The 20,161-nt window shown below is 45.9% G+C and overlaps 19 non-coding genes across 19 annotated transcripts; 10 read left to right on the top strand and 9 right to left on the bottom strand.

Annotated features, from left to right (window-relative positions):
* Nucleotides 1-203: 203 nt before the first annotated feature.
* Nucleotides 204-273, top strand: TRNAG-GCC (transfer RNA glycine (anticodon GCC)). The gene has a single exon. It is a non-coding gene; the product is annotated as a tRNA-Gly (tRNA).
* A 1,337-nt stretch (nt 274-1,610) lies between these two features.
* TRNAH-GUG (transfer RNA histidin (anticodon GUG)) lies at nt 1,611-1,682 on the bottom strand. Its single transcript has one exon. It is a non-coding gene; the product is annotated as a tRNA-His (tRNA).
* A 419-nt stretch (nt 1,683-2,101) lies between these two features.
* TRNAG-GCC (transfer RNA glycine (anticodon GCC)) lies at nt 2,102-2,172 on the top strand. Its single transcript has one exon. It is a non-coding gene; the product is annotated as a tRNA-Gly (tRNA).
* A 1,062-nt stretch (nt 2,173-3,234) lies between these two features.
* Nucleotides 3,235-3,306, bottom strand: TRNAH-GUG (transfer RNA histidin (anticodon GUG)). The gene has a single exon. It is a non-coding gene; the product is annotated as a tRNA-His (tRNA).
* A 419-nt stretch (nt 3,307-3,725) lies between these two features.
* TRNAG-GCC (transfer RNA glycine (anticodon GCC)) lies at nt 3,726-3,795 on the top strand. Its single transcript has one exon. It is a non-coding gene; the product is annotated as a tRNA-Gly (tRNA).
* A 1,062-nt stretch (nt 3,796-4,857) lies between these two features.
* Nucleotides 4,858-4,929, bottom strand: TRNAH-GUG (transfer RNA histidin (anticodon GUG)). Its single transcript has one exon. It is a non-coding gene; the product is annotated as a tRNA-His (tRNA).
* A 419-nt stretch (nt 4,930-5,348) lies between these two features.
* On the top strand, nt 5,349-5,419 carry TRNAG-GCC (transfer RNA glycine (anticodon GCC)). Its single transcript has one exon. It is a non-coding gene; the product is annotated as a tRNA-Gly (tRNA).
* A 1,062-nt stretch (nt 5,420-6,481) lies between these two features.
* TRNAH-GUG (transfer RNA histidin (anticodon GUG)) lies at nt 6,482-6,553 on the bottom strand. The gene has a single exon. It is a non-coding gene; the product is annotated as a tRNA-His (tRNA).
* Nucleotides 6,554-6,972: 419 nt separating this feature from the next.
* TRNAG-GCC (transfer RNA glycine (anticodon GCC)) lies at nt 6,973-7,043 on the top strand. Its single transcript has one exon. It is a non-coding gene; the product is annotated as a tRNA-Gly (tRNA).
* A 1,823-nt stretch (nt 7,044-8,866) lies between these two features.
* TRNAG-GCC (transfer RNA glycine (anticodon GCC)) lies at nt 8,867-8,936 on the top strand. The gene has a single exon. It is a non-coding gene; the product is annotated as a tRNA-Gly (tRNA).
* A 1,062-nt stretch (nt 8,937-9,998) lies between these two features.
* Nucleotides 9,999-10,070, bottom strand: TRNAH-GUG (transfer RNA histidin (anticodon GUG)). Its single transcript has one exon. It is a non-coding gene; the product is annotated as a tRNA-His (tRNA).
* Nucleotides 10,071-10,489: 419 nt separating this feature from the next.
* On the top strand, nt 10,490-10,560 carry TRNAG-GCC (transfer RNA glycine (anticodon GCC)). The gene has a single exon. It is a non-coding gene; the product is annotated as a tRNA-Gly (tRNA).
* A 1,062-nt stretch (nt 10,561-11,622) lies between these two features.
* TRNAH-GUG (transfer RNA histidin (anticodon GUG)) lies at nt 11,623-11,694 on the bottom strand. The gene has a single exon. It is a non-coding gene; the product is annotated as a tRNA-His (tRNA).
* A 419-nt stretch (nt 11,695-12,113) lies between these two features.
* TRNAG-GCC (transfer RNA glycine (anticodon GCC)) lies at nt 12,114-12,184 on the top strand. The gene has a single exon. It is a non-coding gene; the product is annotated as a tRNA-Gly (tRNA).
* A 1,062-nt stretch (nt 12,185-13,246) lies between these two features.
* TRNAH-GUG (transfer RNA histidin (anticodon GUG)) lies at nt 13,247-13,318 on the bottom strand. The gene has a single exon. It is a non-coding gene; the product is annotated as a tRNA-His (tRNA).
* A 419-nt stretch (nt 13,319-13,737) lies between these two features.
* Nucleotides 13,738-13,807, top strand: TRNAG-GCC (transfer RNA glycine (anticodon GCC)). Its single transcript has one exon. It is a non-coding gene; the product is annotated as a tRNA-Gly (tRNA).
* Nucleotides 13,808-14,869: 1,062 nt separating this feature from the next.
* TRNAH-GUG (transfer RNA histidin (anticodon GUG)) lies at nt 14,870-14,941 on the bottom strand. The gene has a single exon. It is a non-coding gene; the product is annotated as a tRNA-His (tRNA).
* A 419-nt stretch (nt 14,942-15,360) lies between these two features.
* TRNAG-GCC (transfer RNA glycine (anticodon GCC)) lies at nt 15,361-15,431 on the top strand. The gene has a single exon. It is a non-coding gene; the product is annotated as a tRNA-Gly (tRNA).
* A 1,062-nt stretch (nt 15,432-16,493) lies between these two features.
* TRNAH-GUG (transfer RNA histidin (anticodon GUG)) lies at nt 16,494-16,565 on the bottom strand. The gene has a single exon. It is a non-coding gene; the product is annotated as a tRNA-His (tRNA).
* Between the last annotated feature and the right edge of the window lie 3,596 nt (nt 16,566-20,161).

Below are 20,161 nucleotides of genomic sequence, written 5' to 3'. Positions count from 1 at the left end.
TTACAAGGAACTAATGCCTAAAACTTCGAGCCCTCAATGCTATTTCAGTTAACGCAAAAACTAAAGCGTGGATTTAAACTCCCGAAGCTGAGTACACAATCTGTTATAAGCAAAGTACTGCAACGTCACTATTAAGAACGGTATGTGATGCAACTTCGAGGAAAACACGTCAGGTTTCGTTGATGTTAGCTATCGGTGACATGGCAACGGTGGTTCAGTAGTAGAATGCTCGCCTGCCACGCGGGAGCCCGGGTTCGATTCCCGGCCGTTGCATATTTATCTTCAACTTCATATTATTATTTTTCAATCTCCTCCTAATAGTCCTTGCTTTAATTATTTATTTTTCTTAATACGAATGTAATAAAAGGTTGGCATTTCGCTCGGTCACCTTCTAAACGCTTCACCACAGAGGCACCCTGACACTGCCCTGCACTGCACTGGATCGACCTCGCACCGCCCGTTCGCAACAATTCACGATCTACCGCCACTTCCACGAAAACTGCAGTGTTACGAGGGCCGGAGCGGTGTACCCTTAATCTCGGGTGGTCGACTGAGTTGAGGTGTGTTCGATCCCCACAACAGCATTGCACAAAGTAAATTTCCATGCTTACACACTTCTTCTAAATTCAAATGCCCTGATAGTACCTAAATGAAGGCCTCGGCCACTTCGTTCCCTCATCCGTGCCCATCCCTTCCAATCATTCCATACACCATAAGGCACGTGTACAGCAATGGCCGTAAGGCCACCTGGGCGGAGCACCGTTAATTCTTCCCAGTTTCGTCACCCTAACCAAGGTGCCACGATCCAGGTCATTATCGTTGAGTCTATAGAGTGAGAACCTTCAATGAGTCCGAGAGAGAAGCGATCTATGGACGGTAAACAGGCTAAGAAAGAAAGAAAGAAGCTAAGGAGGAAATAATCGTTTAACGCGCTGCCAGAATATCCCTACGGCAGATGTATAAAATATATGATTACATTCTGCTATGGCACCACAATGCACCACCTAAATTGAGGGTTGAAATCTAGCATCTTAACGTCTGAGGAACTCACTGTCTTTGTGGTTCCGTAAGCCCATAACTCTAGTTTTGCAGGCATTCGAGCCAATCTTCTCCAAAATTCAAGCTGCGAGACGCTTACTCCCCTTTTTTTTTTTTTTTTTGCTAGGGGCTTTACGTCGCACCGACACAGATAGGTCTTATGGCGACGATGGGATAGGAAAGGCCTAGGAGTTGGAAGGAGGCCGCCGTGGCCTTAAATAAGGTACAGCCCCAGCATTTGCCTGATGTGAAAATGGGAAACCACGGAAAACCATCTTCAGGGCTGCCGATAGTGGGATTCGAACCTACTATCTCCCGGATGCAAGCTCACAGCCGCGCGCCTCTACGCGCACAGCCAACTCGCCCGGTGCTTACTCCCTTAACAAGACAGTGAGCCAGCTAGTGATTTAGGGAGATACAAGTAGTCTACAAATTCTCCAAATTGCTAGAAACCTATATGAATCTAACTCCGTGAGATACAGACGAGCATAACAAAATCTGAGCTTAATAATTTCTCCTAAATGAGCACTGTATCAGAATTCAGTAATTACAATTGACAAAATCTGTTCGCTTGCCGTGACCAGGATTCGAACCTGGGTTATTGCGGCCACAACGCAATGTCCTAACCACTAGACGATCACGGCTACGGTAACCACATTCTTTTGCGGTTAGTCTTACCTAATATAAGCGGTTTGTTTGCTCCACATAGCAGTGCCGGTGGATTCTGTAGAGGCAGCAGACGGCCCCTACTTCCCTTACCGTATGATTTGTCCCATGCTCTGATACTTTACTGCGTAACGACTATGGCTTTGGCGACATTTAATGTGCAAGAATACCCGGCGACTTTACTACGGTCCTCTTTACAAGGAACTAATGCCTAAAACTTCGAGCCCTCAATGCTATTTCAGTTAACGCACACACTAAAGCGTGGATTTGAACTCCCGAAGCTGAGTACACAATCTGTTATCAGCAAAGTACTGCAACGTCACTGTTAAGCACGGTATGTGATGCAACTTCAAGGAAAACACGTCATGTTTCGTTGATGTTAGCTATCAGTAACATGGCAACGGTGGTTCAGTGGTAGAATGCTCGCCTGCCACGCGGGCGGCCCGGGTGCGATTCCCGGCCGTTGCATATTTATTTTCAACTTCATATTATTATCTTTCAATCTCCTCCTAATAGTCCTTGCGTTAATTATTTATTTTTCTTAATACGAATGTCCTAAAAGGTTGGCATTTCGCTCGGTCACCTTCTAAACGCTTCACCACAGAGGCACCCTGACACTGCCCTGCACTGCACTGGATCGACCTCGCACCCCCCGGGCGCAACAATTCACGATCTACCGCCACTTCCACGAAAACTGCAGTGTTACGAGGGCTGGAGCGGTGTACCCTTAATCTCGGGTGGTCGACTGAGTTGAGGTGTGTTCGATCCCCACAACAGCATTGCACAAAGTAAATTTCCATGCTTACACACTTCTTCTAAATTCAAATGCCCTGATAGTACCTAAATGAAGGCCTCGGCCACTTCGTTCCCTCATCCGTGCCCATCCCTTCCAATCATTCCATACACCATAAGGCACGTGTACAGCAATGACCGTAAGGCCACCTGGGCGGAGCACAGTTAATTCTTCCCAGTTTCGTCACCCTAACCAAGGTGCCACGATCCAGGTCATTATCGTTGAGTCTGTAGAGTGAGAACCTTCAATGAGTCCGAGAGAGAAGCGATCTATGGACGGTAAACAGGCTAAGAAAGAAAGAAAGAAGCTAAGGAGGAAATAATCGTTTAACGCGCTGCCAGAGTATCCCTACGGCAGATGTATAAAATATATGATTACATTCTGCTATGGCACCACAATGCACCACCTAAATTGAGGGTTGAAATCTAGCATCTTAACGTCTGAGGAACTCACTGTCTTTGTGGTTCCGTAAGCCCATAACTCTAGTTTTGCAGGCATTCGAGCCAATCTTCTCCAAAATTCAAGCTGCGAGACGCTTACTCCCTTAGCAAGACAGTGAGCCAGCTAGTGATTTAGGGGGATACAAGTAGTCTACAAATTCTCCAAATTGCTAGAAACCTATATGAATCTAACTCCGTGAGATACAGACGAGCATAACAAAATCTGAGCTTAATAATTTCTCCTAAATGAGCACTGTATCAGAATTCAGTAATTACAATTGACAAAATCTGTTTGCTTGCCGTGACCAGGATTCGAACCTGGGTTATTGCGGCCACAACGCAATGTCCTAACCACTTGACGATCACGGCTACGGTAAAAACATTCTTTTGCGGTTAGTCTTACCTAATATAAGCCGTTTGTTTGCTCCACATAGCAGTGCCGGTGGATTCTGTAGAGGCAGCAGACGGCCCCTACTTTCCTTACCGTATGATTTGTCCCATGCTCTGATACTTTTCTGCGTAACGACTATGGCTTTGGCGACATTTAATGTGCAAGAATACCCGGCGACTTTACTACGGTCCTCCTTACACGGAACTAATGCCTAAAACTTCGAACCCTCAATGCTATTTCAGTTAACGCACACACTAAAGCGTGGATTTAAACTCCCGAAGCTGAGTACACAATCTGTTATAAGCAAAGTACTGCAACGTCACTATTAAGCACGGTATGTGATGCAACTTCAAGGAAAACACGTCAGGTTTCGTTGATGTTAGCTATCGGTGACATGGCAACGGTGGTTCAGTAGTAGAATGCTCGCCTGCCACGCGGGAGCCCGGGTTCGATTCCCGGCCGTTGCATATTTATTTTCAACTTCATATTATTATTTTTCAATCTCCTCGTAATAGTCCTTGCTTTAATTATTTATTTTTCTTAATACGAATGTAATAAAAGGTTGGCATTTCGCTCGGTCACCTTCTAAACGCTTCACCACAGAGGCACCATGACACTGCCCTGCACTGCACTGGATCGACCTCGCACACCCCGGGCGCAACAATTCACGATCTACCGCCACTTCCACGAAAACTGCAGTGTTACGAGGGCTGGAGCGGTGTACCCTTAATCTCGGGTGGTCGACTGAGTTGAGGTGTGTTCGATCCCCACAACAGCATTGCACAAAGTAAATTTCCATGCTTACACACTTCTTCTAAATTCAAATGCCCTGATAGTACCTAAATGAAGGCCTCGGCCACTTCGTTCCCTCATCCGTGCCCATCCCTTCCAATCATTCCATACACCATAAGGCACGTGTACAGCAATGACCGTAAGGCCACCTGGGCGGAGCACAGTTAATTCTTCCCAGTTTCGTCACCCTAACCAAGGTGCCACGATCCAGGTCATTATCGTTGAGTCTGTAGAGTGAAAACCTTCAATGAGTCCGAGAGAGAAGCGATGTATGGACGGTAAACAGGCTAAGAAAGAAAGAAAGAAGCTAAGGAGGAAATAATCGTTTAACGCGCTGCCAGAGTATCCCTACGGCAGATGTATAAAATATATGATAACATTCTGCTATGGCACCACAATGCACCACCTAAATTGAGGGTTGAAATCTAGCATCTTAACGTCTGAGGAACTCACTGTCTTTGTGGTTCCGTAAGCCCATAACTCTAGTTTTGCAGGCATTCGAGCCAATCTTCTCCAAAATTCAAGCTGCGAGACGCTTACTCCCTTAGCAAGACAGTGAGCCAGCTAGTGATTTAGGGGGATACAGGTAGTCTACAAATTCTCCAAATAACTAGAAACCTATATGAATCTAACTCCTTGAGATACAGACGAGCATAACAAAATCTGAGCTTAATAATTTCTCCTAAATGAGCACTGTATCAGAATTCAGTAATTACAATTGACAAAATCTGTTCGCTTGCCGTGACCAGGATTCGAACCTGGGTTATTGCGGCCACAACGCAATGTCCTAACCACTAGACGATCACGGCTACGGTAAACACATGCCTTTGCGGTTAGTCTTACCTAATATAAGCGGTTTGTTTGCTCCACATAGCAGTGCCGGTGGATTCTGTAGTGACAGCAGACGGCCCCTACTTCCCTTACCGTATGATTTGTCCCATGCTCTGATACTTTACTGCGTAACGACTATGGCTTTGGCGTCATTTAATGTGCAAGAATACCCGGCGACGTTACTACGGTCCTCTTTACAAGGAACTAATGCCTAAAACTTCGAGCCCTCAATGCTATTTCAGTTAACGCACACACTAAAGCGTGGATTTAAACTCCCGAAGCTGAGTACACAATCTGTTATAAGCAAAGTACTGCAACGTCACTATTAAGCACGGTATGTGATGCAACTTCAAGGAAAATACGTCAGGTTTCGTTGATGTTAGCTGTCGGTGACATGGCAACGGTGGTTCAGTGGTAGAATGCTCGACTGCCACGCGGGCGGCCCGGGTTCGATTCCCGGCCGTTGCATATTTATTTTCAACTTCATATTAATATTTTTCAATTTCCTCCTAATGATCCCTGCTTGAATTATTTATTTTTCTTCATACGAATGTCCTACAAGGTTGGCATTTTGCTCGGTCACCTTCTAAACGCTTCACCACAGAGGCACCATGACACTGCCCTGCACTGCACTGGATCGATCTCGCACACCCCGGGCGCAACTATTCACGATCTACCGCCACTTCCACGAAAATTGCAGTGTTACGAGGGCTGGAGCGGTGTACCCTTAATCTCGGGTGGTCGACTGAGTTGAGGTGTGTTCGATCCCCACAACAGCATTGCACAAAGTAATTTTCCATGCTTACACACTTCTTCTAAATTCAAATGCCCTGATAGTACCTAAATGAAGGCCTTGGCCACTTCGTTCCCTCATCCGTGCCCATCCCTTCCAATCATTCCATACACCATAAGGCACGTGTACAGCAATGACCGTAAGGCCACCTGGGCGGAGCACAGTTAATTCTTCCCAGTTTCGTCACCCTAACCAAGGTGCCACGATCCAGGTCATTATCGTTGAGTCTGTAGAGTGAGAACCTTCAATGAGTCCGAGAGAGAAGCGATCTATGGACGGTAAACAGGCTAAGAAAGAAAGAAAGAAGCTAAGGAGGAAATAATCGTTTAACGCGCTGCCAGAGTATCCCTACGGCAGATGTATAAAATATATGATTACATTCTGCTATGGCACCACAATGCACCACCTAAATTGAGGGTTGAAATCTAGCATCTTAACGTCTGAGGAACTCACTGTCTTTGTGGTTCCGTAAGCCCATAACTCTAGTTTTGCAGGCATTCGAGCCAATCTTCTCCAAAATTCAAGCTGCGAGACGCTTACTCCCTTAGCAAGACAGTGAGCCAGCTAGTGATTTAGGGGGATACAGGTAGTCTACAAATTCTCCAAATTGCTAGAAACCTATATGAATCTAACTCCTTGAGATACAGACGAGCATAACAAAATCTGAGCTTAATAATTTCTCTTAAATGAGCACTGTATCAGAATTCAGTAATTACAATTGACAAAATCTGTTCGCTTGCCGTGACCAGGATTCGAACCTGGGTTATTGCGGCCACAACGCAATGTCCTAACCACTAGACGATCACGGCTACGGTAAACACATTCCTTTGCGGTTAGTCTTACCTAATATAAGCGGTTTGTTTGCTCCACATAGCAGTGCCGGTGGATTCTGTAGAGACAGCAGACGGCCCCTACTTCCCTTACCGTATGATTTGTCCCATGCTCTGATACTTTACTGCGTAACGACTATGGCTTTGGCGACATTTAATGTGCAAGAATACCCGGCGACTTTACTACGGTCCTCTTTACAAGGAACTAATGCCTAAAACTTCGAGCCCTCAATGCTATTTCAGTTAACGCACACACTAAAGCATGGATTTGAACTCCCGAAGCTGAGTACACAATCTGTTATCAGCAAAGTACTGCAACGTCACTGTTAAGCACGGTATGTGATGCAACTTCAAGGAAAACACGTCAGGTTTCGTTGATGTTAGCTATCGGTGACATGGCAACGGTGGTTCAGTGGTAGAATGCTCGCCTGCCACGCGGGCGTCCCGGGTTCGATTCCCGGCCGTTGCATATTTATTTTCAACTTCATATTATTATTTTTCAATCTCCTCCTAATGCTCCCTGCTTGAATTATTTATTTTTCTTAATACGAATGTCCTACAAGGTTGGCATTTCGCTCGGTCACCTTCTAAACGCTTCACCACAGAGGCACCATGACACTGCCCTGCACTGCACTGGATCGACCTCGCACCCCCCGGGCGCAACAATTCACGATCTACCGGGCGAGTTGGCCGTGCGTGTAGAGGCGCGCGGCTGTGAGCTTGCATCCGGGAGATAGTTGGTTCGAATCCCACTATCGGCAGCGCTGAAAATGGTTTTCCGTGGTTTCCCATTTTCACACCAGGCAAATGCTGGGGCTGTACCTTAATTAAGGCCACGGCCGCTTCCTTCCAACTCCTAGGCCTTTCCTATCCCATCGTCGCCATAAGACCTATCTGTGTCGGTGCGACGTAAAGCCCCTAGCAAAGAAAAAAAAATTCACGATCTACCGCCACTTCCACGAAAATTGCAGTGTTACGAGGGCTGGAGCGGTGTACCCTTAATCTCGGGTGGTCGACTGAGTTGAGGTGTGTTCGATCCCCACAACAGCATTGCACAAAGTAAATTTCCATGCTTACACACTTCTTCTAAATTCAAATGCCCTGATAGTACCTAAATGAAGGCCTCGGCCACTTCGTTCCCTCATCCGTGCCCATCCCTTCCAATCATTCCATACACCATAAGGCACGTGTACAGCAATGACCGTAAGGCCACCTGGGCGGAGCACAGTTAATTCTTCCCAGTTTCGTCACCCTAACCAAGGTGCCACGATCCAGGTCATTATCGTTGAGTCTGTAGAGTGAAAACCTTCAATGAGTCCGAGAGAGAAGCGATGTATGGACGGTAAACAGGCTAAGAAAGAAAGAAAGAAGCTAAGGAGGAAATAATCGTTTAACGCGCTGCCAGAGTATCCCTACGGCAGATGTATAAAATATATGATTACATTCTGCTATGGCACCACAATGCACCACCTAAATTGAGGGTTGAAATCTAGCATCTTAACGTCTGAGGAACTCACTGTCTTTGTGGTTCCGTAAGCCCATAACTCTAGTTTTGCAGGCATTCGAGCCAATCTTCTCCAGAATTCAAGCTGCGAGATGCTTACTCCCTTAGCAAGACAGTGAGCCAGCTAGTGATTTAGGGGGATACAGGTAGTCTACAAATTCTCCAAATTGCTAGAAACCTATATGAATCTAACTCCTTGAGATACAGACGAGCATAACAAAATCTGAGCTTAATAATTTCTCCTAAATGAGCACTGTATCAGAATTCAGTAATTACAATTGACAAAATCTGTTCGCTTGCCGTGACCAGGATTCGAACCTGGGTTATTGCGGCCACAACGCAATGTCCTAACCACTAGACGATCAAGTCTACGGTAAACACATTCCTTTGCGGTTAGTCTTACCTAATATAAGCGGTTTGTTTGCTCCACATAGCAGTGCCGGTGGATTCTGTAGAGACAGCAGACGGCCCCTACTTCCCTTACCGTATGATTTGTCCCATGCTCTGATACTTTACTGCGTAACGACTATGGCTTTGGCGTCATTTAATGTGCAAGAATACCCGGCGACGTTACTACGGTCCTCTTTACAAGGAACTAATGCCTAAAACTTCGAGCCATCAATGCTATTTCAGTTAACGCACACACTAAAGCGTGGATTTAAACTCCCGAAGCTGAGTACACAATCTGTTATAAGCAAAGTCCTGCAACGTCACTATTAAGCACGGTATGTGATGCAACTTCAAGGAAAACACGTCAGGTTTCGTTGATGTTAGCTATCGGTGACATGGCAACGGTGGTTCAGTAGTAGAATGCTCGCCTGCCACGCGGGAGCCCGGGTTCGATTCCCGGCCGTTGCATATTTATCTTCAACTTCATATTATTATTTTTCAATCTCCTCCTAATAGTCCTTGCTTTAATTATTTATTTTTCTTAATACGAATGTAATAAAAGGTTGGCATTTCGCTCGGTCACCTTCTAAACGCTTCACCACAGAGGCACCCTGACACTGCCCTGCACTGCACTGGATCGACCTCGCACCGCCCGGGCGCAACAATTCACGATCTACCGCCACTTCCACGAAAACTGCAGTGTTACGAGGGCCGGAGCGGTGTACCCATAATCTCGGGTGGTCGACTGAGTTCAGGTGTGTTCGATCCCCACAACAGCATTGCACAAAGTAAATTTCCATGCTTACACACTTCTTCTAAATTCAAATGCCCTGATAGTACCTAAATGAAGGCCTCGGCCACTTCGTTCCCTCATCCGTGCCCATCCCTTCCAATCATTCCATACACCATAAGGCACGTGTACAGCAATGGCCGTAAGGCCACCTGGGCGGAGCACAGTTAATTCTTCCCAGTTTCGTCACCCTAACCAAGGTGCCACGATCCAGGTCATTATCTTTGAGTCTATAGAGTGAGAACCTTCAATGAGTCCGAGAGAGAAGCGATCTATGGACGGTAAACAGGCTAAGAAAAAAAGAAAGAAGCTAAGGAGGAAATAATCGTTTAACGCGCTGCCAGATTATCCCTACGGCAGATGTATAAAATATATGATTACATTCTGCTATGGCACCACAATGCACCACCTAAATTGAGGGTTGAAATCTAGCATCTTAACGTCTGAGGAACTCACTGTCTTTGTGGTTCCGTAAGCCCATAACTCTAGTTTTGCAGGCATTCGAGCCAATCTTCTCCAAAATTCAAGCTGCGAGACGCTTACTCCCTTAGCAAGACAGTGAGCCAGCTAGTGATTTAGGGGGATACAAGTAGTCTACAAATTCTCCAAATTGCTAGAAACCTATATGAATCTAACTCCGTGAGATACAGACGAGCATAACAAAATCTGAGCTTAATAATTTCTCCTAAATGAGCACTGTATCAGAATTCAGTAATTACAATTGACAAAATCTGTTCGCTTGCCGTGACCAGGATTCGAACCTGGGTTATTGCGGCCACAACGCAATGTCCTAACCACTAGACGATCACGGCTACGGTAAACCCATTCTTTTGCGGTTAGTCTTACCTAATATAAGCGTTTTGTTTGCTCCACATAGCAGTGCCGGTGGATTCTGTAGAGGCAGCAGACGGCTCCTACTTCCCTTACCGTATGATTTGTCCCATGCTCTGATACTTTACTGCGTAACGACTATGGCTTTGGCGACATTTAATGTGCAAGAATACCCGGCGACTTTACTACGGTCCTCTTTACAAGGAACTAATGCCTAAAACTTCGAGCCCTCAATGCTATTTCAGTTAACGCACACACTAAAGCGTGGATTTGAACTCCCGAAGCTGAGTACACAATCTGTTATAAGCAAAGTACTGCAACGTCACTGTTAAGCACGGTATGTGATGCAACTTCAAGGAAAACACGTCATGTTTCGTTGATGTTAGCTATCAGTAACATGGCAACGGTGGTTCAGTGGTAGAATGCTCGCCTGCCACGCGGGCAGCCCGGGTGCGATTCCCGGCCGTTGCATATTTATTTTCAACTTCATATTATTATCTTTCAATCTCCTCCTAATAGTCCTTGCGTTAATTATTTATTTTTCTTAATACGAATGTCCTAAAAGGTTGGCATTTCGCTCGGTCACCTTCTAAACGCTTCACCACAGAGGCACCCTGACACTGCCCTGCACTGCACTGGATCGACCTCGCACCCCCCGGGCGCAACAATTCACGATCTACCGCCACTTCCACGAAAACTGCAGTGTTACGAGGGCTTGAGCGGTGTACCCTTAATCTCGGGTGGTCGACTGAGTTGAGGTGTGTTCGATCCCCCCAACAGCATTGCACAAAGTAAATTTCCATGCTTACACACTTCTTCTAAATTCAAATGCCCTGATAGTACCTAAATGAAGGCCTCGGCCACTTCGTTCCCTCATCCGTGCCCATCCCTTCCAATCATTCCATACACCATAAGGCACGTGTACAGCAATGACCGTAAGGCCACCTGGGCGGAGCACAGTTAATTCTTCCCAGTTTCGTCACCCTAACCAAGGTGCCACCATCCAGGTCATTATCGTTGAGTCTGTAGAGTGAGAACCTTCAATGAGTCCGAGAGAGAAGCGATCTATGGACGGTAAACTGGCTAAGAAAGAAAGAAAGAAGCTAAGGAGGAAATAATCGTTTAACGCGCTGCCAGAGTATCCCTACGGCAGATGTATAAAATATATGATTACATTCTGCTATGGCACCACAATGCACCACCTAAATTGAGGGTTGAAATCTAGCATCTTAACGTCTGAGGAACTCACTGTCTTTGTGGTTCCGTAAGCCCATAACTCTAGTTTTGCAGGCATTCGAGCCAATCTTCTCCAAAATTCAAGCTGCGAGACGCTTACTCCCTTAGCAAGACAGTGAGCCAGCTAGTGATTTAGGGGGATACAAGTAGTCTACAAATTCTCCAAATTGCTAGAAACCTATATGAATCTAACTCCGTGAGATACAGACGAGCATAACAAAATCTGAGCTTAATAATTTCTCCTAAATGAGCACTGTATCAGAATTCAGTAATTACAATTGACAAAATCTGTTCGCTTGCCGTGACCAGGATTCGAACCTGGGTTATTGCGGCCACAACGCAATGTCCTAACCACTAGACGATCAAGGCTACGGTAAACACATTCCTTTGCGGTTAGTCTTACCTAATATAAGCCGTTTGTTTGCTCCACATAGCAGTGCCGGTGGATTCTGTAAAGGCAGCAGACGGCCCCTACTTCCCTTACCGTATGATTTGTCCCATGCTCTGATACTTTACTGCGTAACGACTATGGCTTTGGCGACATTAAATGTGCAAGAATAGCGGGCGACTTTACTACGGTCCTCTTTACAAGGAACTAATGCCTAAAACTTCGAGCCCTCAATGCTATTTCAGTTAACGCACACACTAAAGCGTGGATTTGAACTCCCGAAGCTGAGTACACAATCTGTTATCAGCAAAGTACTGCAACGTCACTGTTAAGCACGGTATGTGATGCAACTTCAAGGAAAACACGTCAGGTTTAGTTGATGTTAGCTGTCGGTGACATGGCAACGGTGGTTCAGTGCTAGAATGCTCGCCTGCCACGCGGGCGGCCCGGGTTCGATTCCCGGCCGTTGCATATTTATTTTCAACTTCATATTATTATTTTTCAATCTCCTCCTAATGCTCCCTGCTTGAATTATTTATTTTTCTTAACACGAATGTCCTACAAGGTTGGCATTTCGCTCGGTCACCTTCTAAACGCTTCACCACAGAGGCACCATGACACTGCCCTGCACTGCACTGGATCGACCTCGCACCCCCCGGGCGCAACAATTCACGATCTACCGCCACTTCCACGAAAATTGCAGTGTTACGAGGGCTGGAGCGGTGTACCCTTAATCTCGGGTGGTCGACTGAGTTGAGGTGTGTTCGATCCCCACAACAGCATTGCACAAAGTAAATTTCCATGCTTACACACTTCTTCTAAATTCAAATGCCCTGATAGTACCTAAATGAAGGCCTCGGCCACTTCGTTCCCTCATCCGTGCCCATCCCTTCCAATCATTCCATACACCATAAGGCACGTGTACAGCAATGACCGTAAGGCCACCTGGGCGGAGCACAGTTAATTCTTCCCAGTTTCGTCACCCTAACCAAGGTGCCACCATCCAGGTCATTATCGTTGAGTCTGTAGAGTGAGAACCTTCAATGAGTCCGAGAGAGAAGCGATCTATGGACGGTAAACAGGCTAAGAAAGAAAGAAAGAAGCTAAGGAGGAAATAATCGTTTAACGCGCTGCCAGAGTATCCCTACGGCAGATGTATAAAATATATGATTACATTCTGCTATGGCACCACAATGCACCACCTAAATTGAGGGTTGATATCTAGCATCTTAACGTCTGAGGAACTCACTGTCTTTGTGGTTCCGTAAGCCCATAACTGTAGTTTTGCAGGCATTCGAGCCAATCTTCTCCAAAATTCAAGCTGCGAGACGCTTACTCCCTTAGCAAGACAGTGAGCCAGCTAGTGATTTAGGGGGATACAGGTAGTCTACAAATTCTCCAAATTGCTAGAAACCTATATGAATCTAACTCCTTGAGATACAGACGAGCATAACAAAATCTGAGCTTAATAATTTCTCCTAAATGAGCACTGTATCAGAATTCAGTAATTACAATTGACAAAATCTGTTCGCTTGCCGTGACCAGGATTCGAACCTGGGTTATTGCGGCCACAACGCAATGTCCTAACCACTAGACGATCACGGCTACGGTAAACACATTCCTTTGCGGTTAGTCTTACCTAATATAGGCGGTTTGTTTGCTCCACATAGCAGTGCCGGTGGTTTCTGTAGAGACAGCAGACGGCCCCTACTTCCCTTACCGTATGATTTGTCCCATGCTCTGATACTTTACTGCGTAACGACTATGGCTTTGGCGTCATTTAATGTGCAAGAATACCCGGCGACGTTACTACGGTCCTCTTTACAAGGAACTAATGCCTAAAACTTCGAGCCCTCAATGCTATTTCAGTTAACGCACACACTAAAGCGTGGATTTAAACTCCCGAAGCTGAGTACACAATCTGTTATAAGCAAAGTACTGGAACGTCACTATTAAGCACGGTATGTGATGCAACTTCAAGGAAAACACGTCAGGTTTCGTTGATGTTAGCTATCGGTGACATGGCAACGGTGGTTCAGTAGTAGAATGCTCGCCTGCCACGCGGGAGCCCGGGTTCGATTCCCGGCCGTTGCATATTTATTTTCAACTTCATATTATTATTTTTCAATCTCCTCCTAAGAGTCCTTGCTTTAATTATTTATTTTTCTTAATACGAATGTAATAAAAGGTTGGCATTTCGCTCGGTCACCTTCTAAACGCTTCACCACAGAGGCACCCTGACACTGCCCTGCACTGCACTGGATCGACCTCGCACCGCCCGGGCGCAACAATTCACGATCTACCGCCACTTCCACGAAAACTGCAGTGATACGAGGGCCGGAGCGGTGTACCCTTAATCTCGGGTGGTCGACTGAGTTGGGGTGTGTTCGATCCCCACAACAGCATTGCACAAAGTAAATTTCCATGCTTACACACTTCTTCTAAATTCAAATGCCCTGATAGTACCTAAATGAAGGCCTCGGCCACTTCGTTCCCTCATCCGTGCCCATCCCTTCCAATCATTCCATACACCATAAGGCACGTGTACAGCAATGGCCGTAAGGCCACCTGGGCGGAGCACAGTTAATTCTTCCCAGTTTCGTCACCCTAACCAAGGTGCCACGATCCAGGTCATTATCGTTGAGTCTATAGAGTGAGAACCTTCAATGAGTCCGAGAGAGAAGCGATCTATGGACGGTAAACAGGCTAAGAAAGAAAGAAAGAAGCTAAGGAGGAAATAATCGTTTAACGAGCTGCCAGAGTATCCCTACGGCAGATGTATAAAATATATGATAACATTCTGCTATGGCACCACAATGCACCACCTAAATTGAGGGTTGAAATCTAGCATCTTAACGTCTGAGGAACTCACTGTCTTTGTGGTTCCGTAAGCCCATAACTCTAGTTTTGCAGGCATTCGAGCCAATCTTCTCCAAAATTCAAGCTGCGAGACGCTTACTCCCTTAGCAAGACAGTGAGCCAGCTAGTGATTTAGGGGGATACAGGTAGTCTACAAATTCCCCAAATTGCTAGAAACCTATATGAATCTAACTCCTTGAGAAACAGACGAGCATAACAAAATCTGAGCTTAATAATTTCTCCTAAATGAGCACTGTATCAGAATTCAGTAATTACAATTGACAAAATCTGTTCGCTTGCCGTGACCAGGATTCGAACCTGGGTTATTGCGGCCACAACGCAATGTCCTAACCACTAGACGATCACGGCTACGGTAAACACATTCCTTTGCGGTTAGTCTTACCTAATATAAGCGGTTTGTTTGCTCCACATAGCAGTGCCGGTGGATTCTGTAGAGACAGCAGACGGCCCCTACTTCCCTTACCGTATGATTTGTCCCATGCTCTGATACTTTACTGCGTAACGACTATGGCTTTGGCGTCATTTAATGTGCAAGAATACCCGGCGACGTTACTACGGTCCTCTTTACAAGGAACTAATGCCTAAAACTTCGAGCCCTCAATGCTATTTCAGTTAACACACACACTAGAGCGTGGATTTAAACTCCCGAAGCTGAGTACACAATCTGTTATAAGCAAAGTACTGCAACGTCACTATTAAGCACGGTATGTGATGCAACTTCAAGGAAAACACGTCAGGTTTCGTTGATGTTAGCTATCGGTGACATGGCAACGGTGGTTCAGTGGTAGAATGCTCGCCTGCCACGCGGGCGGCCCGGGTTCGATTCCCGGCCGTTGCATATTTATTTTCAACTTCATATTATTATTTTTCAATCTCCTCCTAATGATCCCTGCTTGAATTATTTATTTTTCTTAATACGAATGTCCTACAAGGTTGGTATTTCGCTCGGTCACCTTCTAAACGCTTCACCACAGAGGCACCATGACACTGCCCTGCACTGCACTGGATCGATCTTGCACCCCCCGGGCGCAACTATTCACGATCTAGCGCCACTTCCACGAAAATTGCAGTGTTACGAGGGCTGGAGCGGTGTACCCTTAATCTCGGGTGGTCGACTGAGTTGAGGTGTGTTCGATCCCCACAACAGCATTGCACAAAGTAAATTTCCATGCTTACACACTTCTTCTAAATTCAAATGCCCTGGTAGTACCTAAATGAAGGCCTCGGCCACTTCGTTCCCTCATCCGTGCCCATCCCTTCCAATCATTCCATACACCATAAGGCACGTGTACAGCAATGACCGTAAGGCCACCTGGGCGGAGCACAGTTAATTCTTCCCAGTTTCGTCACCCTAACCAAGGTGCCACGATCCAGGTCATTATCGTTGAGTCTGTAGAGTGAGAACCTTCAATGAGTCCGAGAGAGAAGCGATCTATGGACGGTAAACAGGCTAAGAAAGAAAGAAAGAAGCTAAGGAGGAAATAATCGTTTAACGCGCTGCCAGAATATCCCTACGGCAGATGTATGAAATATATGATTACATTCTGCTATGGCACCACAATGCACCACCTAAATTGAGGGTTGAAATCTAGCATCTTAACGTCTGAGGAACTCACTGTCTTTGTGGTTCCGTAAGCCCATAACTCTAGTTTTGCAGGCATTCGAGCCAATCTTCTCCAAAATTCAAGCTGCGAGACGCTTACTCCCTTAGCAAGACAGTGAGCCAGCTAGTGATTTAGGGGGATACAGGTAGTCTACAAATTCTCCAAATTGCTAGAAACCTATATGAATCTAACTCCTTGAGATACAGACGAGCATAACAAAATCTGAGCTTAATAATTTCTCCTAAATGAGCACTGTATCAGAATTCAGTAATTACAATTGACAAAATCTGTTCGCTTGCCGTGACCAGGATTCGAACCTGGGTTATTGCGGCCACAACGCAATGTCCTAACCACTAGACGATCACGGCTACGGTAAACACATTCCTTTGCGGTTAGTCTTACCTAATATAAGCGGTTTGTTTGCTCCACATAGCAGTGCCGGTGGATTCTGTAGAGACAGCAGACGGCCCCTACTTCCCTTACCGTATGATTTGTCCCATGCTCTGATACTTTGTCCCCCATAAGTCCAACCCCTCGTCCACGTCGTGGGGGACGGGCAACGGTACGAAGTAGGGGATAGCCTGTAAGGGTGAAGTACAGCGGGGACCTTGTGTGCCCCAGGACCGCTACGGTAGCTGTGAAGGCCTTACAGGAACCCTGAAAAGTAACGGCTAACGGGGCTCTGGTGAAGTCCTTAACGGCAACTGAGGCGGAGAAGGAGACCTTTGGTACGGCAAAGTTGGCGGAGGAGGTAACCCTTCCTCTTGGGGTAAAATAAAGAGGAAAACCACTGCCTTGTGGTGAAGAGGGATCTTCAAAGGCTAAGGGAGACTACCCCAACAGAAAACAGCAGGCTTGGAGGCGTAGGTGGCAGCCCCACCACCAAGCTCGGGTGCTGTGGGCCAATAACTCGCACAACCTTAAATTACCTTATTACAGAAACATCAACAATGAGAAACCGGACGGATCTGAAGATGACGACCTTTGGCTTGAAAAGGCTAACGAAAATTGGGCTATGGAATGTGAGGACTCTGCGGGAAAGTGGAAGGCTACGACAGGCAGTGGCATGTATGAGGAGTTATGGCCTGAACATCCTAGGTTTGAGTGAGGTAAGATGGAGTGAGTTTGGGGAACTGGCAACCCATGATGGAGCTACATTTATATACTCTGGAAGACCCGAGGGCGACGGAGCGAGTTATGGAGGTGTGGGTATATTAATGGATAAGGAGGCCAAGAGGAGCCTTATGGAGTGGTACCCAGTGACGGAAAGGATAATAGTGGCACGTTTTAAGACCAATATTAGAAACATTGTGTTGATAGTATGCTATGCACCTACGGAGTCAGCGGAGGAGGAAGACAAACAGACGTTCTATGGACATCTTAATAGAACGGTTAAGAAACAGAAAAGGAAGGATATCATCCTAGTTGGAGGAGATTTGAATGCAAAAGTGGGACAGGACAACGAAGGACTTGAACATATTATGGGAAGGCATGGTTTAGGGGAACGAAATGAGAATGGACAGCTATTTGTGGACTTCTGTGCAAGCCACGATTTGGTTATTGGTGGTACTATATTTCCACATAAAGACTGCCATAAGGTGACATGGGTATCACCGGATCATAGGACAGAAAACCAGATAGATCATGTGGCTATTGAACGAAGGTGGAGGAGTTCATTGTTGGATGTGAGGAATAAGAGAGGTGCAGACATTGGTAGTGATCACCATCTTGTTGTGGCTACCTTTAGAATGAAAATACAGGCACAGAAGAGAAGGATAGAGCAAATAAGGAAGCGATATGATGTTGGAAAGCTAAGGGATGACAGAAATGTGAAAGAAGCCTTCAGGATAGAACTAAAGAATCGATTCCAAGCACTCACTGAGGTGGAGGATGAAACTATTGAGGAAAAATGGGTGAAGACTAGATCTGTATTTACTGAAGTAAGTGAAAATATCCTGGGTTTTAAGGACAGGAGGAAAAAAGACTGGATGACTGACCAGACATGGGAAATTATCAGACAAAGGAAAGAGATAAAGGAAGTAATGAATGCATGTAAGACACGAGCAAGGAAGGCAGAATTGCAATCCAAATATGCTGTGAAGGATAAGGAAGTAAAGAGAAGTGTGAGGAGAGATCAAAGGAAATGGATAGATGACCTATCTCAACAAGCAGAGGAGGCAGCCAGAGAGGGAAATCTTAGAGAACTCTATACCATCACCAGAGTTCTGGCAAGGAAGCAGATGCAGAAAAACCGTCCAGTCAGAAACAAAGATGGTGTCCTCCTAACAAACTCCGAGGATCAACTGAAGCGATGGCAGGAACATTTCTCTGCAGTGTTAAACCACTCCTTGGAGGAGCAAGTAGATGCAGGAGAAGGCGAAGAAGAGGAAGAAACCCAGCCTGACCCAAGGATTAAAGTCTGCATTCCAACAGTGGAGGAAATCAAGCGGGCATTGAGAGAGTTACATATTGGTAAGGCAGCAGGTGTTGACAATATTCCAGCAGAAGTCATGAAGGTTGATATGGATACCACTGCCAATATGTTGCAGCCGCTATTTGAGAAGATATGGCTTAATGGAGAAATGCCGACAGATTGGAAATGTGGGTTACTGGTGAAGTTGCCAAAGAAGGGCGATACGTCAAATTGTAACAACTGGAGGGGCATTACGCTTCTTTCAATCCCTGGCAAAGTCTTCACCAGGGTTTTGTTAAACAGAATTAAGGAGTATATCAACTTGAGGCTCCGACGGGAACAGGCAGGCTTTCGATCAAACCGCTCGTGTGTAGACCAAATAAACACCTTGAGGATAATTCTGGAGCAGTGTGCTGAATGGTCATCTCGCCTCTATGCAGTGTTCATCGATTTCGAAAAAGCTTTTGATTCGATCAACAGAGAAGCTATGTGGAAGGAAGTGAAGCGGTATGGTGTGCCATCACAAATTACCAACCTCATTCAGGAAACATACCGTGATTATACATGCAGAGTCATACATGAGGGCCGTGTATCTGAACCTATATCTGTACGTTCAGGAGTACGTCAAGGTTGTATCCTCTCGCCAACCTTGTTCCTGGTGGTGATTGATGCGGTAATGCGAAATGTAACGCGAAATGTGAAACGTGGTATCCAGTGGGGATTGGCAAATAGGTTAGAAGAACTAGACTTCGCTGACGATGTGTGTCTCCTGTCTGAGGCACATGGTGAAATGCAATCAAAGATTGAAGACTTGGTAAAAGAAGGAAAAAAGGTGGGACTAACGATTAACTCAAAGAAGACCAAGGCCCTAAGGATGAACACCAACAAACTAGACCCATTTGTCTCCAGCGATGAACCGATAGAGGATGTGGATAGTTTCACCTACTTGGGCAGTGTAGTTTCCAAAGATGGAGGAGCAGTACAGGATGTTTCTCAACGTATACAAAAAGCGAACGGTGCCTTTGTTCGGCTCTATCCGGTATGGAAGAACAACAAAATATCTATCAGGACCAAACTTCGCATTTTCCGAAGTAATGTCAAGGCTGTTCTACTGTATGGGTCCGAGACCTGGAAGGTGACTAAAGTGATTACCTCCAAGTTGCAGACCTTTGTCAACCGCTGTTTAAGGAAGATTTTAAACATCTACTGGCCGGAAGTAATCTCCAATCATGAACTATGGAGAAGGACGGGTGAAACCGAGATGGCCATACAGATAAAGCGGCGGAAATGGAAATGGATAGGGCATACGTTGAGGAAAGGGAATGAAGCCATCGAGAGAGAGGCACTGGATTGGAACCCGCAGGGTAAAAGGAGGAGAGGAAGGCCCAAAAAAACGTGGCGAAGATCTGTACACATGGAGGCAATGGAAGAAGGCAAGATATGGAGAGAGGTGAAGAGGTTGGCTGACAACAGGATCAGATGGAGATGCTTTGTTGATGCCCTATGTTCCACAAGGAACAACAGGAATTAAGTCAAGTAAGTCAAGTCTGA

This window comes from Anabrus simplex, chromosome 1 (assembly GCF_040414725.1).
Source record: "Anabrus simplex isolate iqAnaSimp1 chromosome 1, ASM4041472v1, whole genome shotgun sequence".
Lineage (NCBI taxonomy): Eukaryota > Metazoa > Arthropoda > Insecta > Orthoptera > Tettigoniidae > Anabrus > Anabrus simplex.
This window is presented reverse-complemented; position numbering and strand designations above follow the sequence as displayed.